The sequence below is a fragment of the Pectinophora gossypiella genome, chromosome 8 (genome assembly GCF_024362695.1).
Source record: "Pectinophora gossypiella chromosome 8, ilPecGoss1.1, whole genome shotgun sequence".
NCBI lineage: Eukaryota > Metazoa > Arthropoda > Insecta > Lepidoptera > Gelechiidae > Pectinophora > Pectinophora gossypiella.
In genome coordinates, this window is record NC_065411.1 from 1,959,076 (window position 1) to 1,985,701 (window position 26,626).

At 37.8% G+C, this 26,626-nt stretch overlaps 1 protein-coding gene and 1 non-coding gene across 4 annotated transcripts in view; both read right to left on the reverse strand.

Moving 5' to 3' along the window:
- Positions 1-19,762, reverse strand: part of LOC126369013 (guanine nucleotide-binding protein subunit gamma-e) — a 66,972-nt gene extending 47,210 nt beyond the window's left edge. The window contains exons 1-2 of one of the 3 annotated variants that reach the window (XM_050013300.1): positions 19,689-19,762; positions 18,136-18,194 (exon numbers count right to left, since the gene is read on the reverse strand). The gene's annotated coding sequence lies outside the window, so the exon portion shown is untranslated. Of the gene's footprint in view, positions 1-18,135; positions 18,195-19,207; positions 19,630-19,688 lie in introns of those variants that run through there. The other 2 variants (XM_050013301.1, XM_050013299.1) reach the window with 2 other exon arrangements.
- A 6,498-nt stretch (positions 19,763-26,260) lies between these two features.
- Positions 26,261-26,332, reverse strand: Trnae-uuc (transfer RNA glutamic acid (anticodon UUC)). The gene has a single exon. It is a non-coding gene; the product is annotated as a tRNA-Glu (tRNA).
- Positions 26,333-26,626: the final 294 nt, after the last annotated feature.

Sequence of the window (26,626 nt, forward strand, 5' to 3'; positions counted from 1 at the left end):
TGGCCAAATCATGATGTAGATTAGTCAGATCAATGAACACGAAACGGTTAACGATATGAGCAACAAAATGCATGATTACTTCACGATACGGCGCAACGTTGGCCATCATAATATCGTGAAATTAGTAACATTATCCACCGGTAGTGGCGCTGGTGTTGATTATATTTAAAACTTGATTGATATTGTAATCGATGAATCAATGTAATAGTACAATTTTTCATAGCGATCAGGTAAATAATTTTGAACCTAAGGAATTAATCTATTAGACTATTCGCATTTTTATTACACCACACAACATGGACACCGTCTACATTAACGATATGGTCAAACGCTGATTGAAATATCATTAAACGTTGACGTTCCAAAAACATGCTCAACTTAAGATGGCTATTTCATGAAATGGTGACACGACCACTGAATGGTGAATGAATGGGTGAATTCACTGGGTGGTGAATGGTGGTGGTAGTTTCATGAAACGACATGAAAAATCATGGTCGACCATTTGGTCGAACTCATCATGAAATGATCAATTCTAAGATCTGGCCACGACATATGTACACAAAACAGTTATTTATAGATAAGTAAATATGTCAGTAGAAGATCATCATCTCCATAGGATTTTTGCAGATGCGACTTCCTGTCTGATCTTCCAACTAAAGCAAACCAACCTAATAGATGTTAGGTCTCAAACCTCCGAAACGCATTTCTCCGGAATGTGGGTTTCCTCACGGGTGTTTTCTTTCACCGCTGAGCACTTTATAATAATAATTTATATAATTAAAATTTGGATTCGAAAATCAAAACGGATAACGGTTATGGATTATGGATTATAGTAGGTTTTTTCAGGCTTTAATCACCTGATTGTCCGAAAAAGTAAGATGATTCCGTGCTTCGGAGGGCGCGTTAAGCCGTTGGTCCCGGCTATTAGCCGTAAAAACACCTCCACCAACCCGCATTGGAGCAGCGTGGTGGAGTATGCTCCATACCCCCTTCGGTTGATTGAGGGTAGGCCTGTGCTCAGCAGTAGGACATATATAGGCTATTTATGGTATGTTATGTATGTTATACCCAAAAACAATGATAAAAGATGCATAAGTATGTCTTTTATATCCATAAAATTAGAAGGTTACAGGAAGATAAATCTGTACAACCCCATCTATATTATTTTTGGGGGACGTAGCCTGAAAAGTTCCTCATTTTAACCGTACACAAAGTAAATATGCACATACAAACTGCAAAATACAAAAACACTACAATTACTTTCAAATATTCACATCAGTTAGTAATTTAATGCCTATTTGCATTTCATGTGAAAATAGCAGTTTTCTCAACATCGATAAGTTAATCTAAAACAATTATAAAGTAAAATAAATTATAATCTATTGTTCATGCTTGGGATGAGAACATTTTATACTGATAACTACTTATAATGGATTTCTTTGTAATATGTAAGGAGGTATATAATTTCCATGTTAACAACTGTATAATATTGTTTATTATCTACATTAATACTATACAGAGAAGAAGTTTTTCGATCTACACTTAGGGTGGTATTAATAAATGAATCTCAACTGAGACTGCCCTCAACATCATGCTCAAGTCTCTGTTTTTATATGAGAACTGTCACATTGACATGATCTTGAGTGCAGTCTCGAAGCTGAGAGTAGTTTATTAATACCACCCTTAGAGTTGCCATCTCTAAAATTTGGAAAACAGGACAAGATGCGTGAAAACCCCGGATTTTAGAGTCCGAAAGCCGGACATGTCAACAAGATCTTTTAAACATATTCAATGTAATAAAAACAGTTGAAAATGTCATAAATCACCTTTTTTATTCATTCATTATTTTAACAAAACAGAATAATACTACAATTTGTTACAAATTATTTATATAAATCAGTTTTTTATTTCTTGAAATAAGAAAACAAAACCTTATTCAAATATTAAACAAAGACATATAAATATACTTGGTTCGTAGGTTGATCGTGGTGTGCGTGCGAGCATAGTGCGTCTCAAATTTTTATTTATTTTAAAACCCGGTTTACAAATGAAACCTTCCCCGGACGCTCCCCGGATGCCCTCTAAACTAGGACAAATCCGGGGAAATCCGGACGGACGGCAACCCTATCTACACTGAACCGGCGTGCGTGTATGAAACATTTATAAATATAGAGGAAGCAAGAAGTGTATCAGGATCGAAGCAAATGGAATTACCATGGTCTCCGCTTACTCCGGAGGGAAATAGGCGTGAGTTAATGTGTGTGTGAAGTGCTTCATCATCTCCCCAGCATTACCCCGTTCTTCACAAGGTCCGTTTACCTAACCTAAAGATTTGACGAGATTGTTTTTACATTGTTTTAAGTTTACGCGGTTATTGTCATTATCATCAGTCATCCCGTGGCACTTGCAACAGTGTCGAAATATCGGGAGTTTCATATCTCCATTTAAACGCGGTAAGAACCCGTTACTATGTGCTTTAATTATTGAGATTGTTTTTTACAGAAATTACTGTTAATCTTGAATCTAACAGCCTCCGTGGTCTAGTGGTTAGAACGTTAGGCTTACGAACTGGAGGTCCGGGTTCGCTTCCCGATGGGGACATTGTCTAAATCACTTTGTGAGACTGTCCTTTGTTTGGTAAGGACTTTTCAGGCTTGAATCACCTGATTGTCCGAAAAAAAAGATAATTCCGTGCTTCGGAGGGCACGTTAAGCCGTTGGTCCCGGCTATTAGCCGTAAAATACCTCCACCAACCCGCAGTGGAGCAGCGTGGTGGAGTATGCTCCATACCCGCTCTGGTTGATTGAAGGGAGACCTGTGCCCAGCAGTGGGACGTAGGCTGTTTATGTTATTTTATGACTGCTAATCTGACCCGAAAGAAAAAAACAGTCCAATGCAGAAAACTGCAAAGTACAAAATTATCATAAAAATAAGCAATCATCATCTCCCTAGCATTATACCTGAAGATTTGACAGGTCCGGTTTTTTTACAGAAGCGACTGTTTGTCCGACCTTCCAACCCGTGAAGGGAAAGCCAGCCCAATACGAGTTAGGTCACATACCTCCGAAAATGCATTTCTCGGGAATGTGGGTTTCCTCACAATGGTTTCGTTCACCGCAGAGCACGTGCTAATCATTTATAATCCAAACATGAATTAGAAAACAAATTCGACAATCATTGGTTAAAAAAATAAGCAATATACAGAGTGTTAGTGACATCGAAATGAAAACTTTGAAGGATGATTCCGGCCATGATTTTGAGTTGATATTAAATGGAATTTTCCGCCGCAGAAGTATGGAATGGAAAATAATTAAAGAAAACACAAAAAGTTCATGTATTTTCCAATAGGAAGTTCCACTTGATATCAACTCAGAATCATGGTCTGAATTATTCCTCAAAGTTTTCATTACGATGTCACTATGTCACTTCCACCCTGTTTGAAATATCTTTTAAAATTACAGCTGCCTTATTCAATGTGAAACTTAATGTGACACTCCATAGCTAATCTGACAAAACACTGGCAACGAAAGTGTTACCGGCAGCCAATTGTTACGTTAACGCATTATGGCGGCCATTTTGTCGAATCAATTTGAAGAAATGAGAAGAAATGAAATATACAATAAAGTAATTTGCCGTAAAAACGAACGGGCGTAACAAAATAGGTATCAGAATTAGGTTCCAGGGAAAAGGGAAAAATACAAAACGTTAAAGGAAAATGGGAAGGAATATATTCACGGAGACGATAAAATAAAAGCCCGGGGCTAAAGGAAATAATTAAACTTACTAATAAAGGAATCGTTTTTGAAACTGAATCAATAATTTAAAAGATATTTTGAGGAAGGTGAGCTGTAAACGCGTTTTAATGTTCATACTTAAGGACAGATTTATTTGTATTCGTTTCTATGAAGTAATCGAGTAATTTGTTTCTTCACTGGAGATGTTAAAAAAAACAGGTGGTTATTGATTGGGGTAACAGATATACTAGTTCCTATGACTTATATTTTAGTATTGTTTATTGGCTCATCATCATCACCAGCCCATTAACGTCCCCACTGTTGGGGTACGGGCCTTCCCTATGGATGGATAGGGAGATCGGGCCTCAAACCATCACGCGGGCCCAGTGCGGATTGATGGTTATTAACGACTGCTAATGCAGCCGGGACCAACGGCTTAACGTGCCTTCCGAAGCACGGAGGAGCTCGAGATGAAAACTTTATTTTTTGTGGTCACCCATCCTATGACCGGCCTTTGCGAAAGTTGCTTAACTTCAACAATCGCAGACCGAGCGCGTTAATCGCTGCGCCACCGAGCTCCTCGGCTATTATTTATTGGCTAATAATAATAATATTTTTTTATTAAAATCACACCTCTTTTTCTGTTACAACTTGTCAAATAGCCGTAACATTCAAAACATTGATGATTCTTTTTTGTAAATTAGTTATACGTTGAAAATTACTTATACGTATACATTATGTTCAGCCCCTTTCATCTTGTCTATAGGCTTAGAATATTGTAGTGTATTGTTGTAATTGGCTATGATAAAGTTGGCGTTACTTTGTGGATAAACACCTAAAAAAAGTATAAGTAATTAATGCCATTTGCGGCAAATCTACAAGTCACGTCAAGAAAAAGTAAGAGAAGGACGTACTAAAGGTAACCTTCTTTTTAATTCTTATTCTTACATACTTACACGTAGACAGATAACAGACACATTTTCTGGCAAGCAAAACATTACATAAACAGCCTATATACGTCCCACTGCAGGGCACAGGCCTCCCCTCAATCAACCGGAGGGGATATGGAGCATACTCCACCACGCTGCTCCACTGCGGGTTGGTGGAGGTGTTTTTACGGCTAATAGCCGGGACCAACGGCTTAACGTGCCCTCCGAAGCACGGAATCATCTTACTTTTTCGGACAATCAGGTGATTCAAGCCTGAAAAGTCCTTACCAAACAAAGGACAGTCTCACAAAGTGATTTCGACAATGTCCCCATCGGGAATCGAACCCGGACCTCCAGATCGTGAGCCTAACGCTCTAACCACTAGACCACGGAGGCTGTTAAGCAAAACATTACCTTAACCCAATTCTTATACTTTAACGTGTATCTAAAAGCCTTCAGACAGAACGACAAGCTTTGCAGGTGAGTTTGGCTGAAGTCCAACAGGGTCGGTATTTGGACCTCTAGTCTGTTGCAAAACATGCATCGGGTATAAAGCCAAAATCTGCGAGAACGGAGGAAAATTTAATGAGAAAATTCTTGAGACGGAAATAGGGTGAATGAAATGACAAACCATTTTGTCGTTTTGTTAAGTAGGAACGAAACTTCAGTTTCACAGAAAGGGTATTAATTAAATGTAATTAATAAATAATGTAATGGGCTAAATATATGAGAAAAATCTTGTACTTACATATATAATAAACGGGACAAAGAAGACAGCTCACGACTACAATATTCCCAATTGGGACGTGTACTAAATTCAAGATAAATTATGAAACTCTTATGACTAAATAAACACAGTTCTAAAACTAACGAAAAACATTTACTTTTTTCTATTTCACTTATGAATTTTAATCAGGAAAAAAGTAATAATAAGTCCAACATTTTATCACGTTTTTCTATGACGTCACAGTATGCTTTTTCATACAAATTCCATAATAATTTCGTGTTTTGACGTTTGGTAAAAAGTAACTGATTTGATTAGATGGAAATTTGCCTATTGGGGTGTCATCCATGCATCGCTATTTAGCGATCGCTAATTAGCGATGCATGGATGACACCATAGTTCATTTGAACTAGATAAAGAAAAAATATGAAGGTCATGGATTTATATCCATCTTATTTATGTCGTAGAACTTCATAGTAGGTACAAAGTGTGGCTCTACTTAATCATCATCACCCTAGCGTTACCTCTATTCTCATGGGGTCCTTTTACTACCCAGCAGATTTGACAGGTCCGGTATTTTACAGAAGCCACTGCCGGTGACCTTTCAACCCGCGAAGGGAAATTCAGCCCAATACAGGTTAGGTCATATCTATGAAAAGCATTTCTCGGGAATGCGGGTTTCCTCACGATGCTTTCGTCCACCGCTGAGCACGTGATAAATATTTAATATTCAAAGGTTTATTCGAAAACAAGTTCGAAAATCATTGGTATAGGATTCGATACCGCGACCTCAAAGTATGGCTCTACCTAATATACTTAAAGGTGAATTTAGTGGTTAATAGCCAGAGCGGGGACTAGGTTACTCTCTCTCTCTCTCTCTCTCTCTCTCTCTATTTAAGAGCTGCGCTCTTGTCGGTGGAGTAACCGCCATTCCCCTCTTCTTCCCGCCAAAACCTTCACCTCCCGATACGACACGACCTGCACCTTCTCTTTTATTTGTTTCATAAATGTTATCCTAGGTCTACCCCTTCCTCTCTTCCCTTCAATTTTTCCTTCTATAATGTTTGTTATAAATGAATCGTGTCGTATCAGGTGGCCAATCATATTTCCTCTCCGGTTCTCTATAGTCTTCAATATGGTTCTCTTTTCTTCACTAGGTTACTAGCTCAAGAAAATTTATCCATCATGATTAAGAGGTCATAATTCTATCATAGAAATAGTTTATAAATATGGCAAGAGTCCAAATTCTACAGATAACGTCAATAAATCCTGTGAAAGAAGAAAATTACACAATTTTAAATCAGATTTAAGGACAATTATGTTTGGCAATCGAATTGGGAGTTTAATTACAAACAGTTTGTTAGCAAGCGGGAAGCTGTTCATCTTCAGAATCTTTGACTCTTTATAAATGATGGACGGTAGCGATAGCGATAGCATTTAGAACGGACCCGGTGGGGACAGACCTAGGTTAGAAACCCGGTAGGGACATATCTAAAAAATCACTTTGTAATTGTTTGGTTGGAAAAGTGCAGGTAATTAGCACCAAATTGCCCGAAAGCAAGATAATCCTATTTAAGGTAAGTTTTTAGGTGTTAGGTGCAATGGCAGGTACCTTGGTTCAATAGTAGCGACCTCATCAACCCTGACACCAGGTTGATGAGGTCGATTATTGACCAGACAACCCACACGAGAGAAGAGGAGTATCAGAGAAGTTCTTCCGTGTCTATTCCGTGTTCATAGAGCATGTTAATCAGTTGGTATTGGCTATTGACTATTTACCGAATCAAGTAAATTAGGACCCTGACGCCAGAGTTGGTGAGATCCCACAACCCCACACGAGTGAAGGATCATAGAAATGAAGAATCAACAATATTTGTTCCACAATATGACACATACATACATAAACTCACGCCTATTTCCCACCGGGGTAAGCAGAGACTATAGAATTCCATTTGATTCGATCCTGACACACTTCTCTTGCTTCCTCCACATTCATCAATCGCTTCATACACGCACGCCGGTTCAGAGTAGATCCTATTAAACCTTTTCTAAGGACATCTCCAATTTGCTCAATGTAAGTCCTTCTCGGTCTTCCTCTGCCAGCCCATCAACTTTCGCTTTATACCGCTTTTGCAATTCTATTATCATAAAACCACAATATGAACATGAAATATACGCTCTCGCAACCGCTGTTTCTACCACAAACAAACCAGCCTCTAGGCAACCCAGCTCTTAATTGAAAATAATTGTATGCAATGGGCAGCGAGGCGCTACAAATTGAATTTTACTGTCATCTCGACACCATTCACTCTGGATTAGCTCTTGAGGACGAGATACTATGTAAAACCTTTTTTTTTTGACGTGACAAATTGTAGATTTTCTGCAAATGGCATTAACTACTTGGCCGGAAGCGCTGAGGGATCTTGCCCGGTACAAAATGTAAAACAACAGGCCTGAGCTGTTCAGTGTCGTTTGAGAGAATATTTGAAAAAATAATCGACCTTAGCGGGTCGATAGCAATAAGCGCTGAATTAGGGAAATTGTCGACCACACCGGCGAGATCGGTATCGGGGTTCTACTGTATAAAAACGTCCCTCTTTTCTTAGTATAATGTCAGAGATAAGTAAATGCATTTTTCTTGCATTATAAAGACTGTACTTATTTAAATTTTAATTTTTTTTTTGACGTCAATTTTATGTGCTCCGGACCCCTGGACCAATATGAAGCGCTGAAAGTTTTTACATAGCAATATTTTTTAACTATAAAGATATATTGTTTTAATTATAATATAAATGTGTGCGACCCTAGACGATTGGCAGGACCCCTAGGTGAGTCTTTCGTTGACTTATGCGTTAGGAACTTCAAGATCTTCAAAAAGTACAGTGTTGTACTTCTTAAAGTTCAGAATCTATTGTCCAAATATACAGGGTGGCCCAGACGTTCACGTTCAAAATGGAAAATTAGATAGGGGGCTCATTGCCTACCTTCTGGTAGGGAAACACTCCCATGTATGTTCAGCATTTTTTGTACGGCTTAGGAGATATGATCCTATTTCAGAAATCAATATTTTGTCGCTATTTTTTTTCTTAATAATTCTATTATTTTACTTATAAGGGTTTACTTTTAAGGGTTCCGTTTTCCCTTTTGAACCTAAGCAAAATATGACGAAAGTTAATAATTAATACACCACGGGGAGGAGCTCGGTGGCGCAGCGGTAAACGCGCTCGGTTTGCGATTGTTGAAGTAAAACAACTTTCGCAGAGGCCGGTCATAGGATGGGTGACCACAAAAAAAAAAGTTTTCATCTCGAGCTCCTCCGTGCCTCGGAAGGCACGTTAAGCCGTTGGTCCCGGCTGCATTAGCAGTCGTTAATAACCACCAATCCGCACTGGGCCCGCGTGGTGGTTTAAGGCCCGATCTCCCTATCCATCCATAGGGAAGGCCCGTGCCCCAGCAGTGGGGACGTTAATGGGCTGATGATGATGATGACACCACGGGGCATCTAGCATGTATTCTCGAAGGGGAAGACAAAGTGTATAGATACACACCCACTCCTCGGAAGCTATGTTTAAGTCCCATGTACTAGAGGGCGAGCTCAATGCAAGTCTTCTTCTTCTATCGTGTGGGTTGTGAGGTGGAGTATCAACCTCATCAACCCTGGTGTCAGGGTTACTATAGAACCGCCAAAGGCCCCTGACATGGCTCATGCAACGACTACTTACTTACATCAGTAAGTAGTATAACATAAACTGCCTATATACGTCCCACTGCTGGGCACAGGCCTCCCCTCAATCAACCGGAGGGGGTATGGAGCATACTCCACCACGCTGCTCCACTGCGGGTTGGTGGAGGTGTTTTTACGGCTAATAGCCGGGACCAACGGCTTAACGTGCCCTCCGAAGCACGGAATCATCTTACTTTTTCGGACAATCAGGCGATTCAAGTCTGAAAAGTCCTTACCAAACAAAGGACAGTCTCACAAAGTGATTTCGACAATGTCCCCATCGGGAATCGAACCCGGACCTCCAGATCGTGAACCTAACGCTCTAACCACTAGACCACGGAGGCTGTTAAGCAGTAAGTAGTAACCGGGACCAACGGCTTAACGTGCCTTCCGAAGCACGGATCATCTTACTTTCGGACAATCAGGTGATCAGCCTGTAATGTCCTAACCAAACTAGGGACCACAAAGTATTTTTTGTGATATGTCCCCACCGGGAATCGAACCGAGGACCTCCGGATCATGAGCCCAACGCTCAACCACTGGACCACGGAGGTCGTTAATGCAAGTCAATAATTCATAATAAAAAGTATATTATACATCGTAAAAGAACACAATGACTGATCCAGCCACTTATACTGAAAGACAGTAAACAGCTTACTGAACATTTCTATAATAAATTGATTTATACCATCATCTTTCATGTTACTCTGTTCAGGAGATCAGGCCGGGAGCTGCGAATCAATTGTGGATGCGGCTTGTTTACACCAAAAGTATTTTTCGCATCTAAGTATGGTCTTCTAAAAAGCATCGTCCTAACATTGGAAATAATGCCATAAGAACTATTACAGACTGACTGCATTTGAACTTCTTGCTAGCTATAAAACTAAAGATTTTTTTCTTCTTTTTTTCTTCTTGCACCAATCAGGTCCGGGGACCATCATCAACCGGGAATTGTCTTTGGGTGCTCTGCCATAGTGCATACAGGAATAATCGCCGGTTGGTGTCACACCACATTTAGATAAAACTGTTAAGGAGCCTCTACGTGGTAGCTTCGGTGCCACGCACGCCTTCCAAAAGTCTGGGACTCCACAGACCCGAATAATGGAAATGACGTACTTTCAATAATAGTCAAAGGATATAGCCTTCCACATTTCCCTCAAAACGCCGTAAAATATTTTTTTCTTTTAATAAAATAGGCTACTTGACAACCTAATCAAATGAGGTACATTTTACGAAATATCAAAACGAAAGTTTTCTTTGGAGTTGTACGGAAATACTGTCCTATGACGTCATCAATAAAAGCGGTCAAACGTCGTACAAATGTACTTAATTCATAAATAAAATTCGAAGATTTTTGATCATCTTTGACTGGCTTCTATTTCTAGATTATAGCATTTTATAATTAATCTTTGACCCAGTCAAATACCCTATTGCCTCCTCCATGTTTCCTTTTGAAGGTTTCAGATTAAAGGCTCTGACGTCGGTACAGTGGATCCGGTATGTGTGTAATCCCTGAAAATATTGCGCTGCAGTCGTATCTGGTATCTACTACAAATATACTGAGTGCTGGTCGTATGTCACTCAATTCACAAAAAAGTGAGCTTTGAGCTCACGATCCAGAGGTCCTGGCTTCGAATCCCGTTGGGGATATAACACAAAAATCACTTTGTGATTCATAGTTTGATAAGAACACAAAACGGACGCAAGAGAACAAACAACAGGACGGAAGAGGCGAACCATATGAACTGTAACCTGGAAAAATAATAATAATAAAAAAAAAATCTTATCTTATCTTACCTGACAGAGGGCAGTAGTAACTGTCAGTACTATTCAGAGGCGGAGGACAGGAATGCTAGTACGGCTTTGAAATAAACTATTCTCTAATAGGCTATTAGACTACTCTGGGCGCCATCATACTTGCTGACGCAAGTACTGCGGGGCGGAATGCAAGAAGGAAACCACTGCCCTATTTTCCCTAAAAAGTAGCTTGGAGAATGCTACACCGACAAGAGCGTGTCTCGTAAATTAGTGATGAGTTTGATAAGGACATTGCTACAATTTGTTTATGCAAGTTTGTATCTCTGCTCTTACAAGAATAGAAATGTCAATGTGGTATGTCGCGGCTGTCGTGAGTCAAGTTGAAGTCACAGAGATCAATTGGGTCGATTAATAGTTCTATTAGTCCAATTTAGTTCTGGTTTCTCAGATTTTACATTTTGTTGGCTCGACCACAGACCACTGTGGTCGAGCCGAGCGATACGGCCCACCACCTATCACGTCGGTCTAACAGAATCCTCGGTGAGGTGTGGGTAGTTAGTTCTTCTTTGATAGATGTACCTTTGGAAACCTGAATTAGGATAGTACTTGTGAGTTTACGTTATGTAACATTTTGATTCTCAAGTTTTTGTGTAAGTAAAGTATGTAACAATCTCATTCTATTGCCGTTCAATTTCGGTCGGTTTGCAGTGTCGATGCAATTATGCCTTAAAACTCAATCTAAGTTTTAATTAGAAATGAAACTACGATGATTCAAATTAAGCTATTAAGTAACTTGAGTTAGTATGTAGTCGTCATATGAGCCAAATCAAAGAGCCGTCGGTGGCTCAATAGTACATCTTGCGATGAATGTACAGTCGTGAGCAATATCATGTAACCACTTTAGAACCCTGTCGCACTATCATAATTATTTGAAATTAATGAGACTTACGGTTTAATTTGTCAAAAAAGTTAAAGTGACATGGTTTTATAGTGTATACATATTAGTACTCGTGACCGTACCTCTGACATCAACAATTGGCAATACTCGTATCATGTACCCACTTTAGAACCCTGTCGCACTATTATATTTGAAATTTAATGAGACTTATGATTTAATTTGTCAAAAAAGTTAAAGTGACATGGTTTCAAAGTGTATACATATTAGTACTCGTGACCGTACCTCTGACATCAACAATTGGCAATACTCGTATCATGTATCCACTTTAGAACCCCGTCGCACTATCATGTTTGAAATTTAAAGAGACTTACGATTTAATTTGTCAAAAAAGTTAAAATTACATGGTTTTAAAATGTATACATATTAGTACTCGTGACCGTACCTCTGACATAAACAATTGGGATATAGTCGTGAGATTATGTTATGTTGTTTTTAGCCAAAATCCGTATATTTGGTGGCTCATGTCATGAGCAATATCATGTACCCACTTTAGAACCTTGTCGCAGTATCATATTTGAAATTTAAAGACACTTACAGTTTAATTTGTCAAAAAAGTTAAAGTGACATGGTTTTAAAGTGTATACATATTAGTACTCGTGACCGTACCTCTGACGTCAACAATTAGGATATAGTCGTGAGATTATGTTATGTTGTTTTTTAGCCAAAAGCCGTATATTATATGTAGCCAGAGCCAGCTTGTGATCTGATAATGGCCAAGATCGTGATTAACATCCCGACTCTGGGTCAAGTGCGCGACGTGAATCAATTACGTGCGGTTTGACCACGAATGATACGAACTAATACATAGTTCATTTATTTAAGCCTCCGTGGTCTAGTCGTTAGAGCGTTAGGCTCACGATCTGGAGGTCCGGGTTCGATTCCCGATGAGGACATTGTCGAAATCACTTTTAAACAAATAATAAAACGTACACGTGATTGAGGTAACTTAAAGCTAGAAGTTTAAAAATAACTGGATAAAAAACTATATAAAGTAAAATTATAGGAAATTGAATGAAGTTATATAATACTTACTGGTAATTTTATATTTAATGTTGGCGACGTTTTCGTGGAAGATGTCGATGTTATTTGTACATGCTTCGTTATACGTTAGCATACAACGGTTTAATGGAGAATGGAGAGTATTTGCCACATAATAAGTGACCTCTAGGCTAAGTAAATTAAATTCAACTTTTTTGGGGTTATGTATACGTTTCTACAATAAAATACCAGACAGTAATTTGAATTTTGAATGTTAGAAAATAAATTTAATTAAAACACATAATAACGGGTTCTTACCGCGTTTAAAGCAGGGATATGAGACTCCCGATATTTCGGCACTGTCAAATTATGGATCTATCTACTCCACTCTAATCTCATCAGTCATCCCGTGATCGTGGCACTTTCAACAGTGTCGAAATATCGGGAGTCTCATATCTCTGCTTTAAAGGCGGTAAGAACCCGTTACTATGTGTTTTAATTATGATAATAACCGTGTAAACTTAAAACAATGTATAAATCAATTTAAAGCTCATGGAAAGGTTATTTTATTTAAAAAAGGTTTAATTTTCATAAAAAAAAAATCATACAAAGGTTGCGTTTTCATACAAATTCCATAGTAATTACGGGTTTTGACGTTTAGTAAAAAGTAACTGATTTGACTAGTTGGAAACTTGCCTATTTCTGTTCGTTAGTCTCGCCAAAACTGGAGAACGGCTGAACCGATTTGGCTAATTTTAGTCTTCAAGTATTCATGGAAGCCCAGGGAAGGTTCACACCATGATTCAATACGGAAAAGGGTGATACCTAGGTTCAAAAAAATATCTTTATTCAGTAGGTAACATAGTTACACTTTGAATCGTCAATTTTACATAACGAACGTCTCATCCGCCTAAAACTACTGCAGCTTCTCACAACCTGTATAGCCGGGGAAAAGAAGCTGCAAGAAAAACCTCGGCACAGGGCCCTAGACGTTCTTTAAAAAAATAAAAATAAACATAAAATATTGGTATACAATTGAGTAATTTAGCTGCCTAATATCAGTTCTCAGACAGTTAATCCCATGCATTCATATCTTCTAAATAATCACTAACTTTATAATAACCTTTTTTGTAAAGTTTTTGTTTAACTACTGTCTTAAAACAGTTGAAAGGCAAATTCTGAATGTCAATGGGAATCTTATTGTAAAAACGTATACATTGCCCCTTAAAAGATTTAGTAATCTTATGTAATCGACTGACTTGTAAAGCAAGTTTATTTTTATTCCTGGTATTAACAATGTCGCCGGGTCATCTAGTAACTTAATAATAAATAAATAAAGAAGTGAACAAATGTACGCGTGTGAATGTATGTGTGTGGCGTGAGTTTATGTATGTATGTATGTGAACAAATGTAAAAGTCCGTAGTTGTAGCGGTCGCCGGGTACATGACCAGAAGCTTTAGAGATAGATAACTCATGATGGCGCACGAAACACATTGACAGCCAGAATAAGAAGACCCCTGACCGTGTAAATAGACACTTAAGTTTTTAACATCGCCGAGGACATTCCTAGGATGGCCGTATAGCGACCGAAATGTTTTACTTTTTCAAAAGCTTATTATGTTTGCGTTGAAAGCTTATTAAGAAAGCCTGGTATTAAATGTGTTCCTCTAGGTATTAAATTACTTATAATGTATACCTGGTCTACACGGATTTAAAAGATGTGTTGCTGTTGCAGTTTCTTGTCATTTCTTCTCTTCAGCCTTAACGCCTTGGGAAATGACGTAGATTCAAAAATGTTTCATAGGTCAAAGATAAATTATGAAATTAAGATTACTAAATTAAGACAGATCTAAAAGTGACAAACACGTTTCTTCTTCTATTTCGAACTTATTTATGAATTTTAATAACGAAAAATGTAATAATATGTGCGACATTCTATCACGTTTCTCTATGACGTCACAGGTTGCTTTTTCATACAAATTCCATAGTAATTTTGTGTTTTGACGTTTAGTAATATGTTACCGGGTGAGAGCCCTCAACGCTCTCCATTTGTCCGACCAAGTAGTTAATGCTATCTCCGGCATATCTACAATAAATCACGTTAAAAAAACGACGTTTAGTAAAAAGTAACTGATTTGACTACTTGCTAATTACCCTATTACCATAGAATAAGGAATAATTATTATTACTATTACGTTGAATTAATGATTCTGATTTCTGATTTTATTTACTTAGTATACACAACAGCGGCCTTAGTCAAGTTGTAAATGATTCTGGCAATCGAGAATAACCGTCGTCTAATGGTCAAACCAATTGTGTTAGTAAAAATTGCACAATTAGGCACGAAAGATAAATTAATGTTATTTATTTACGTTTCAGTAGTTATTTATTATTATTTTATTTATTATTATTATTAAGCCTTAAGTAACACTAGTATAGATGCAATTTCCTGCAAAATGATGAAACTAAAACTAATTTATTTATAAAAATCTAAAAACAACGCTAATTAAAAAGAGTTATTATTCTGTAGACGAATTTTTAAATGATAAGTTTTAATTTTAATACACACTTCCTCTCTTCCTTTCAACGTTGCTGTGCCCTACAGGGTCCATGTTATAGTTCCTATGCCTATGTAACACCCCATTATACTACATGGAATGCAATAAATAATTGCGAATTGCAAATTGCATAAGCAATTTGACTGCAGGATCAGAGTCTCACTAAGACATGGTTAACACGTTCACAGTCCCCATACAAAGTTTTTTTTCGACCCGGTAAGTCCAACTTAGATAATGTCGAATTCGTATGTTATTATATGTAACTACAACGTATAAGAAGTTTCATTTCCGAAAAATAATTTTTCCTTTCAGTTTTCAGCAGTTTTTCCCGTGACCCACATGTGGGGGCACGGACTTATGAGGAGGAAATAATGTGACCCCACGGACTTGGGAGTAAATTTTTTATTTTACTTTGCGAGTACTTCAGCAATTATTATAATTCCCACACTTATCTGAGACTCGAAACAGTTGTTGTTTTGATTCCGATATAGTACGTTCACTTTTGCGCATAAAATGTCTATTTTACCAGATAGGGATATCCAGAGGATTCTGGAGGATAGTGACGCTGAAAGCATCATATCAGATATTGAAACTGTTGTATGAAAATGAAGATATTGAAGATAAATTATAAAGTCGCGGAATTTTGATATAAATAAATATATTTTTTTAATAAAATAACGTTTTTGTTTTACTCTGTAGAAAATAATTCATATTTCCCGCACGAAAAACAAAATGTGGATTGTTTTTTTTTCATCCTATGACTTCATCCTTTGCTGATAAGTCCAGTAAATTACATAAACGTACTCCTAAGTCCAAGCCTGAAAACGTAGTTCGAAGTTATATGAACCCCGTGACCCACACGTGGGGGCACGGACTTGCCATCATATTTTGTGGTGCCCCCACGTTGGGGGCACTGGACTGGCAACGTGTTAATTATTTATGCATGTAAGCGTGTATGTAAGTATTAATTTATGTATTTATAAGTGTTTTAATGTATTTTTAGCTCTTAAACTTGTGACGAAACGCCTATCTGCCCTCTCTTAGTTTTTAAGTTTACTTATCTCTTTCTCGGTCTGCTGGAACTGCTGGAAGAGATTTCTACTAGAAATAAGTTGTTGCTGTCTTGTGTTAGTCTAATAGTTTTTTGTCCTGTTCTTTGTACAATAAACTGTTAAATAAATAAATAATCCGGTACACACACAGGATCACAGTGACTTTTTCTCAGTTTATTCCTAATAGAAGGTTCTAGCAGTTAGACAAGGACAATGATACGTCGGAACTAGGAGAGGTTAGGAATGTTAAAAAGGCCACATAGAAGCAATTCATCTAATTCAAATTATTTATTTTCAGATTAATATCCATAATTATAAGTACATTAGATTAGATAAATTAAAATTAAATGAAATTATATAAAATCAAATAAAATTAAAATTATCAATGTTCTAATAAATAAAATAAAATTAATATTATTAATAAAAATGAAATGAAATACATGAAATAAAATACATTGGTGCCCATTCGTCTAAAAAAGCAATATTGCAATTTGACATTTGCGGATATAAAAGTAAGTGTGCAATGCAAACAAACGTCAAACTGCAACATTGATTTTTTAGGTGAATTGCTTTGATGTGGCCTTTTTAACCCTCCAGTTAGTTAGGCTGATGTCACAGCTCATGATAACCTGGTTTCACGTTACTAGATTGACTCTGCCGTACTCTAGCATTTTGTAAGTCAAGCACGTGTTTACCGTCGTTTTGGTCAAATGAACAGACATACACGTATTGCAGTAAGATGTTAGTTTTAATGTACATTTATAACGTACTTTATGGGAGCTTAGTTTGTGCTATGGTTTTATGTTTATGTGATCGGTTTTTCGGATCTGGCTTCTGATGCTATTAAAAACTTGTTTATGGGATGAATGAGTCGTTAATTTCGCTATTGAATATGTTGTGGAGATACGGTATGGTAAGATATTTTCAAAAAACCGTATCTCCACAAGTCAAATCCTGAGTTATTTCTGTTTGTGTGATCCCGGAATGATTGCAAAGAAAGATAAAAACTTAAAGGTGGTCGTATTTAAAACTATTCGTATTAATTTGAAAAAAAAAAAGAAAAGAAAATGATGGAATTTCAGGCCACGTTCCCAATAAAAAATATAAATGGCGATGTACAACTTCTACTATACGTACACTATAAATGGGCAATCTACCCGGTATTTTGGGAAAATACCCAATAAAAAATCGGGTAGATTGATGAGCAAGGGGTGTAAAAAAATGGGTATACTTAAACGAGAATTTACCCGAAATATCGGGTACCTACGGTATCTAGACTAACTAATTATCAGTACTGTTCAGAAGCAGAGGACAGGAGTCCTAATACGGCTTTGAAATAGTCTACTCTGGGCGCCATTCCACTCGCGTCAGACAGAGTACTGCGGGGCGGAAGGCAACAGGGAAATCACTGTTCTATTTTTCCCTAAAAAAGTAGTATGGAGAATGCTACACCGACAAGAGCGTAGCTCTTAAATTAATAAGTGATGGTATCCAACCCATGTCATAACGTGCACACAATGAAAATAAAAACAAGCATAACAGGTTTTTTAATCTATGCAGATTATGCCTATCTAATTTTAAAACAAATAAACAAACAGCTGAATTAAAAGATAATAGTAGACAAAGAGGTATGTCAACTACAAAAGCTGCCGTCCTGGCGTTAATCTCGAAAAGGGCAGATAATCTCGAAATTAAGATAACAGACTCAAATGGACTCACCTAATTCACTCCTTGTCTTAAACTGAAGCAGAGCAGACCCCTTCTGCTAATTCAGGAAACTGTGAAATAAAAGGCATATTTTAGACCTTTAAAATGAACTTTTACGAGATAAATTAACACCCTGGTTTTAATTGCTGGTTGAAGTGGAATCCGCGATAGCCTTAGGGGTTAAAAAAGCCACATAGGAACATTTCATCTAAAAAGCAATCTTGCAATTTCACATTGGCGCATGTACAGGGTTTTAGTGGTATCGTAACGAAAACCTTGAGGTACGATTCAGACCATGATTCTGAGTTGATATCAAATGGAATTTTCTGTCGCAATAGTATCAAACTGAAATTAATTAAAAAAAAAAAAAACACTAACCGACTGAAAATTCGAGACACCACTACGGAATATAGTCACGACTTTATTATTTTTAATTTGATACTGGCAGTTATTTTATTTTGTTTTATTCTTTTTCGGAGAGGAATGTTTCCCGCCTTTTTGAGCTTCGATCTATTGCGGTAGTTAGCGGAGGTGAAACATTGATTTGAGAAATATACTTAATATTGTTCAAGAAATTCCTAGTTTAATTACAAAAAGCACAAATTAATTATACGTGTGAGCAGAGTAATTTTTTCGTTATCACCATAATATGTAATAGAGGAAAAATGTATATTTATAAAAAAAAACATTGAAAGAATACATTCTCTTCCTCTGTTTTTTTAACCGTTACAAGGGCCATGACAGGGGCTTATGGCGATTCAATAATAACCCTGTAATCCGCCTCACAACCCACACGGTAGAAAGAACACATTAAATAGTTACTTTTTACCCAAGTGAATAAAATTTGAGCACCCTTAAACGTTCAAAGTGAAAATTGTAAAAATCTGACTCGGACGGAACTTGAACCTGCAGCTCTTGTGAAGCCGGGACGAGCATGTTTACCATTATACTACCAGGTCCTCATCAACTTTCTGAGTTTTCCTTAGCACGGGTGAGTGTTATAAAAACAAAAAATACCCTAAAACTTTGTCGTATCTAGTTGGAACGATATACATCAACAAACAAATGTATAAAATTACCTTACCTGTGTACGGAGTCCTTTAAAAATAACAACCCGGGGAGACAATAACCAAAATTAAATTTCCTCACGCACCAAATTACAAAGAGCATGGAAGCCAAAGATAATAACCTCCTCAAAATATTAACCTATTTGTTCGAGAGACGTACCACAGTCGCCGCGAAAGTAATTAAATTACGTCTAATTCGATTACCCCAATAATACGTCGCCTGTCCTCACTTCACGCACACACACATACACACAGAAACCAACCACATAGCAACACTCACGCACTTAAAATATTGCGTGTACCGCCACAATTTGGGACGTACAATATTTGGCTGCAAGCTTACATGCTTCAAATTAAAAAAAGATAAAAGAAAACAAAGAAAGGACGCGGATAATACGCTCGAGTTTGATTTTAAAAATAAAAATCGCGTTTAAAAATTCGATTTTCGAACGTCAAAGTTTGACAGGAGTTTAGTTTTTAAATAAACTTTTTTCGTACCGTATTCCGAGGCACAAGCGTCGCGTGTTGAGCCTAATGAAAAACCAACCGCCTATCTTGAGTGCTAGTCCCACTATAATACAAACCTAGTATGGCTTCTACGCTCTAGTTGAGTAAGAATGTATCATGCAATCAGGTATTAGTCTGCTACAAAAATTAAAATGAAGTGAGTCCGTTAGTTCTTTATGTTGCATGCGTTTAATAGAATATTACGGTTGTTTTTATGCTTAAAAATATCCATTTAGCACTTCAAATACAAGAAGGTATATTTGACAGCTGTGCGTGATTTTACTTTCACATATTTGCGTGCTATTCCTTCAATAAGATTTATTGACGGAATATCAATTAGTTACCAATTCGCGAATGGATTTACTGCTTACCTGCAAATTAGTAGGTACTTAATTTTTTTTTTACATTATGAATATATATTACATCCGTTACCTATTAGCACACCTGATTTTTTTATAAGAAACGAATAAGAAAACAAAAACGAAATAAAGAAAAAAAACAGAAATACAAGTTACCCAATATTCAAAGTCACCCTTGCTTCCGGAGCGTAAAACTCGATTTTCGACAACCCTTCGCGCGACATCTTTATTGCAGTAATGAAGATGGTCTGTAAAATAATGTCTAAAGTGCGGCGCCACGAAATAAGTCCTGCGGATTTTAATGGAACTAATTGACAAGTCATAATGATTCTATAATGATTCCGACATAGCTCGGAGAATTGCAAAGCTGAAGTGGCAGTGGGCAGGACACATAGCGAGGAGAACCGATGGCCGATGGGGCGGAAAGGTTCTGGAGTGGCGACCACGTGTCGGAAGACGCTCAGTGGGTAGGCCCGCTACAAGGTGGACCGACGATCTGGTGAAGGTCGCGGGAAGCCGCTGGATGCGGGCAGCGCAGGACCGATCGTCGTGGAGATCCTTGGGGGTGGCCTATGCCCAGCAGTGGGCGTCATACGGCTGATGATGATGAATGATTCTATGCAGATACTGCGACACCAGCGCCGTGGCCACGGAATCTTTTGTGGCGTTGACTCTTTGTGACAATGAGGGACTTTCTTGGCTACGTTCCCTAAAAATAATATAGATGGCGCTGTCGATACTTACCGTGTAAAATTACCTATTTTCTCAATACTCGGGTACATAATTATTCAAAAATACAATGTAATGGCTGCGAAGCATATATAAAAATGATTGGTGCTTGGTATTTGGAACACATTATGTAAAGAATTATGTTGCTACCTACATTGTTTCTATTTATTTTCATCAGTATAATAATGGTGGTAAGTAGATGTAATTATGCCTGTGTGTAATAAAAAGGGTCATCATTTTATACCTAAAAGCAAAGATAAAAGATGAATATGTTTGTTATCCGTGAAATTAGATGGTTAAACGAAGGACATGGTCATGGTCATGGTCATGGTCAGTGGTCATGGTCGATGGTCATTTATTTACAGCGCCATCTATATTGTTTTTGAGGAACGTAGTCTGGAAAGGACCTCATCCACATTAAGATTTTGACAGCTTCTAACTTTGTCTATCTTACAAACATCTTACCTCAGTGTGACTTAGACAACTGATCGATCGACAAAGCATTAGGTACAATGAGCAATATAATGTACCCATTTTAGGACTCTGTCGCGCTAACATATTTGACATTTAGTGAGACTTACAGTTCAATTTGTCAAAAAAGTTAATATGACATGGTACCAAAGTGTATACATAAATTAATGCTCGTGACAGTACACATGTTAGTTACTAACTGACACCTTTTATAATCACTCTATTGACGTGTTGAAGTCATCAACACTTGTTTAGAGTATCTAACCTCTCTTGTTTTTTTTACTGATGTAAGAACGGGTTACATCACTAAAAGAAATAATATCAACACCATTATACTTTTTGCACTGCAGCTTATGAGTAAGATAAAATATAATGCGGTTAAAATATTAAATTTTCTTAGGTTGTGTCTTTCACATTAGAGTAGAATAAAGATTAATACTGCATATAGAACGGTCACTCTCAGCCCCGCACTAATAATTATCGGGCGCCGAGGTAGATTTACCTCACCCCCTCTGAGTCTTACTTTAGTCTAAATCGCCGTAAGCCGCTAAGGAGTAGTTCTTTATAGATATTTCAATGTAATTTTGATTATACTTCTTTTAATGGCAGTTATCATCCTGTAAAAAGTTACACTGTAAAACTGGTAATACCTTTTAAAGATTATAATGGTGCTAATTCCTGTAAATACCATCTAATTTTATTTTAAGTTATATCTGTCATTTTCTTATCCGCCGAAAAGGAAAGGGACGGTTAATCGACAAGCATATTTATGGAACACACGTCAATTTTAAGCACAAATCTAAAACAACCGTCTAAAACATTTTACATTGGCCAATAACCCGACAGAATTAAGTTGACAGCACACGTCAAACGGTTTGTAAACCAGCGAGATAACTTTTTGATTCGCCCGGGTTATTCATTCATTTACTCATTCTTCCTAAAATTAAGAGCTGTCAATCATCCGTCCCTTTCCTTTTCGGCGGATAAGAAAATGACAGGTATAACTTAAAGTAAAATTAGGAGGTGTCTTCATGAATCGGGGCCAATATACTAGTAAATAGTAAGTGTTTTTAACCAAACATGCTTTCCATCGGATGACTGAAGAGATTGCGATCAAATGAAAAAGCATTTGGAATAAAAAGAGGTAAATCGCGAATGCAAATAGGTAATTCGTTTTAACGAGCACGCGATTTCGTTCAAGTGATTTGGTGTTCGGAAGACCATCTACATAACACGTAGAATTATGTGTTACTGAAACGCTCTGGTGCATTTAAAACTTTTCTTGTGAGTTAGTAATCCATTTTATTTAGAATTCGTTTTGTGACTAAGATTGAGAAGGCAATGTTAAAAAGCGAAGGTTGTAGGTAGGGCTGGTAGAGGAGGAGGAACGTATATTGACCAAATTGGAGATTTAGTACGATATACTTTGAACCGTGTGTGTGTATGAAACGATTGATGAATGTGGAGGAAGAAAGAGAATTGTGTCGTTCTTAAACATCTTATGCAAATGATCTCTTAGCTATAAGTTAACTGTAGGTATTTTAAAACATAATAACTATAAGCGAACTCCACTCGCGCAGACGAACCAAGGAATCTAATATTTTTTATATTCTTATGAAAAATAAACATTTTACTTACCAACTTACTTCAACTATTCATCTGCTTGTTTATGAAAATTACGGTCTATTACATGATTTACGATGTAACAGTAATAATTAACAAAATGAACAATCCGTTCTTTAATCATCAAGAATTTTCATATGCAACGTTTTCCCTTTGAGTCGTGCTTAGACAAGGGCCTCGTGCACACGGGCGACTAAGCACACATGCTAAGGACACACATACACTGGCGTTGGTCGATGCATATTGACCATTTAATACTATGAGTTAGGTGAGCTCGGGCCCATTTCCACTGTCTTACGGCACGATTTTAAAATGAAGCAAAAAAAAATAATAAAAAAAATCATTTGTCTAATTTAACGCAAGACAGAAAGGTAGTATGCATCTTATTGTAAAAGTAGCACATAAGGAAATGTTTCTTCTGATAGCTATTTTAAAAGTTTAAAGACAAGTAATGCATTATTCATCAAAATAAACTAATGTGGTGACAAAACGTGAGGACACAGTGAGTGCGGTTTATCGTAGTGAGTTTGGTGCGAGTTTAGATGGTTCCGAACATTCCCATATCAAATACATAAACAAGCGGCAAAGAAAGAGGGTAGACAGATATGTCTACATGTAGAAAATTATGGATCTACCTACCCCACTCCTATCTCATCAGTCATCCCGTGATCATGGCACTTGCAACAGTGTCAAAATATCGGGAGTCTCATATCCCTGATTTAAACGCAGTAAGAACCCGTTATTATGTGTTTTAAACGAATAGTCATGTTTAGGAGATGACCCGTGCCGTAGTAAGCAACTCAAGAGATAAATTGGCAGATTTAGTTTTTTTTTAATTCATATCAGTTATTGGGTAATATAAAAGCGAAAGATAAAAAGACTAACTGCAATATTCATCTACATACAAGTGCTAAGAGTTTCTTTTAAGACTAATGTGCTCCGCTAAGATGGGATTTTAGTTAATTATATTATCACTGAATAATCCACAGTGTAACGAAAACGCGCCCAATCTGCTGTGGAATGGAGGCAGTGGCTAGCAGGTAAACATACAAATTATTCTAGCTATCTCTGCAGGTGTAAACATGAATGCTATTCCCATGATATAGATGTAGCTAATCAATATCTACCGTAATTATATCAAACAAATAGGCCTATTAGATATAACTGAGTAATTTTAGTCGACTTAATTATAATTATTTGTGATTGAATTAGTTTGTAAATTGATTTTATAGTTTTGGTTTGTAGTTAGGTATAGAATAAAGAATATACGTTTAGAACGGACACTTTCCGCCCCGCACCAATTCGTATCGGTGCCAAGCTAAATTTACCTCACCCCCGCTGGGCTACACTGAGAAATAACTGATAAAGTATATTGTCCCCTGATGCAGCTTTGCACGTATACATACATACATAAACAGCCTATATACGTCCCACTGCTGGGCACAGGCCTCCCCTCAATCAACCGGAGGGGGGGTGTACATATATTGAGAATAATAAATAGATCTTCTTCTTAGAGAGAGGTTTTTCTTCTTTTTCTTAGAAGAGAATAAATAGATGCTCAAATTGCGGCAGCACAGTTGAGTGTTCCTAAATTATGACAGTTCTCCATGCTGTCCAGCTAAAATTCGTGATAAATTGCAATAAAATATGAAGTAACGTGGAGTGGATCCCGTCTGCAGGATGAGTTACGAAAAAGAAAAGCCATCAGTTGGAAAAACGCATCTTTAGGGAATAAATACAACACTATGATTTTGCAGTTAAACATTGCGCAAAGGCATTGGTAACATATTGTTTAGGTTATAGTGTAAAATTATAAGTACCTATAAGTAACTAAGTAAGTAAGTAACTATAAGTAACTAGGGTACTACTATACTACTACAATATGTTTGTTTAAGTACTTAAATAGTATGGGGAACTGTCAAAATTTCATCATCATAATCATCAGCCCATTAACGTCCCCACTGCTGGGGCACGGGCCTTCCCTATGGATGGATAGGGAGAACGGGCCTTAAACCATCACGCGGGCCCAGTGCGAATTGATAGTTATTAACGACTGCTAATGCAGCCGGGACCAACGGCTTAAAGTGCCTTCCGAAGCACGGAGGAACTCGATATGAAAACTTTTTTTTTGTGGTCACTCATCCTATGACCGGCATTTGCGAAAGTTGCTTAACTTCAACAATCGCAGACCGTGCGCGTTTACCGCTGCGCCACCGAGCTCCACAAAATTTAGAGAGCTGTCGAAATTTAAGAACACTCAACAGCAGCGACAGGGGGCTAACATGGCCGCATCGAAGCAATTCATCTAAAAAAGCAGTATTGCAATTTGACATTTGCACATATAAAAGTAAGTGTGCAATGAATCTTTTTTTTTTTTTTTACGTGACTTATTGTAGATTTGCCGCAGATTGCATTAACTACTTGGCCGGACAAATGGGGAGCGCTGAAGGCTCTCACCCGGTACAACGTTTAAGACAACAGGCCTGAGGGTGCCCAGTTGGGCGCGAACCTCGGCTCAGGGCGTCGTCTGAGAGGAAAAATATTTGAAAGAATTAATCGACCCTAGTGGGTCGATAGCGATAAGCGCTGAATGAGGGAGTGCAATGCAATCAAATGTCAAATAGCAATATTGTTGTCTTAGATGAATTGCTTCGATGTGGCCATTTTAACCCACCTGATGGGAGAAATGGGCAGTTTTTATCCTCAAGCCAGGAAGGCAGCGCGCGAGATCTGTATAATATCTTGCTCGCTTTTACGTGTTAGGCTGCGAACTGTAAGAACAAGATTTTTGTAAGGAACGGTCACGAGCATTAATATGTATACATTTTCGTACCATATCACATTAACTTTCTTGACAAATTGAACTGTAAGTCTCACAAAATGTCAAATATGTTAGTGCGACAGAGTCCTAAAGTGGGTACATTATATTGCTCATGACTGAACATCCAGTTTGTGCCTATGGGTTGTTCGTTATAAGTGAAAGTAAGAAACAATGGCCAGTGATTGAATTGTCATCACGCTGGGTACTTGTACGTATATGGAAAGTAAAACGACTGCGAGGCACTGCTAAATAGACCTTTGTGATTGAAAGTAGTAACTTTACGCTCCATTCAGAGAATAGGGCTGTGCGGTAAGGGAAAATTCGTTCTTAATAATAAACATGAACTAATACATACATCAACCGGAGCGTGTATGGAGCATACTCCACCACGCTGCTCCAATGCGGGTTGGTGGAGGTGTTTTTACGGCTAATAAACGGGACCAACGGCTTAACGTGCCCTCCGAAGCACGAAATCATCTTACTTTTTCGGACAATTAGGTGATTGAAGCCTGAAAAGTCCTTACCAAACAAAGGACAGTCTCACAAAGTGATTTCAACAATGTCCCCGTCGGGAATCGAACCCGGACCTCCAGATCGAAAGCCTAACGCTCTCACCACTAGACCACGGAGGCTGTTCGGTTCCCCTCCGGTTGATTGAGGGGAGGCCTGTGCCCAGCAGTGGGACGTATATAAGCTGTTTATTTTATGTTAATACATACATACATTCTACATAAACTCACGCCTATTTCCCACCGGGGTAAGCAGAGACTATGGAATTCCATTTGCTTCGATCCTGACACACTTCTCTTGCTTCTTCCACATTCATCAGTCGTTTCATAGTCATATCAGGGGCCTTTGGCGTCTGAATAGTAACCCTGCCACCAGGGTTGATGAGGTTGGTAATCCACCTCACAACCCAAACGATA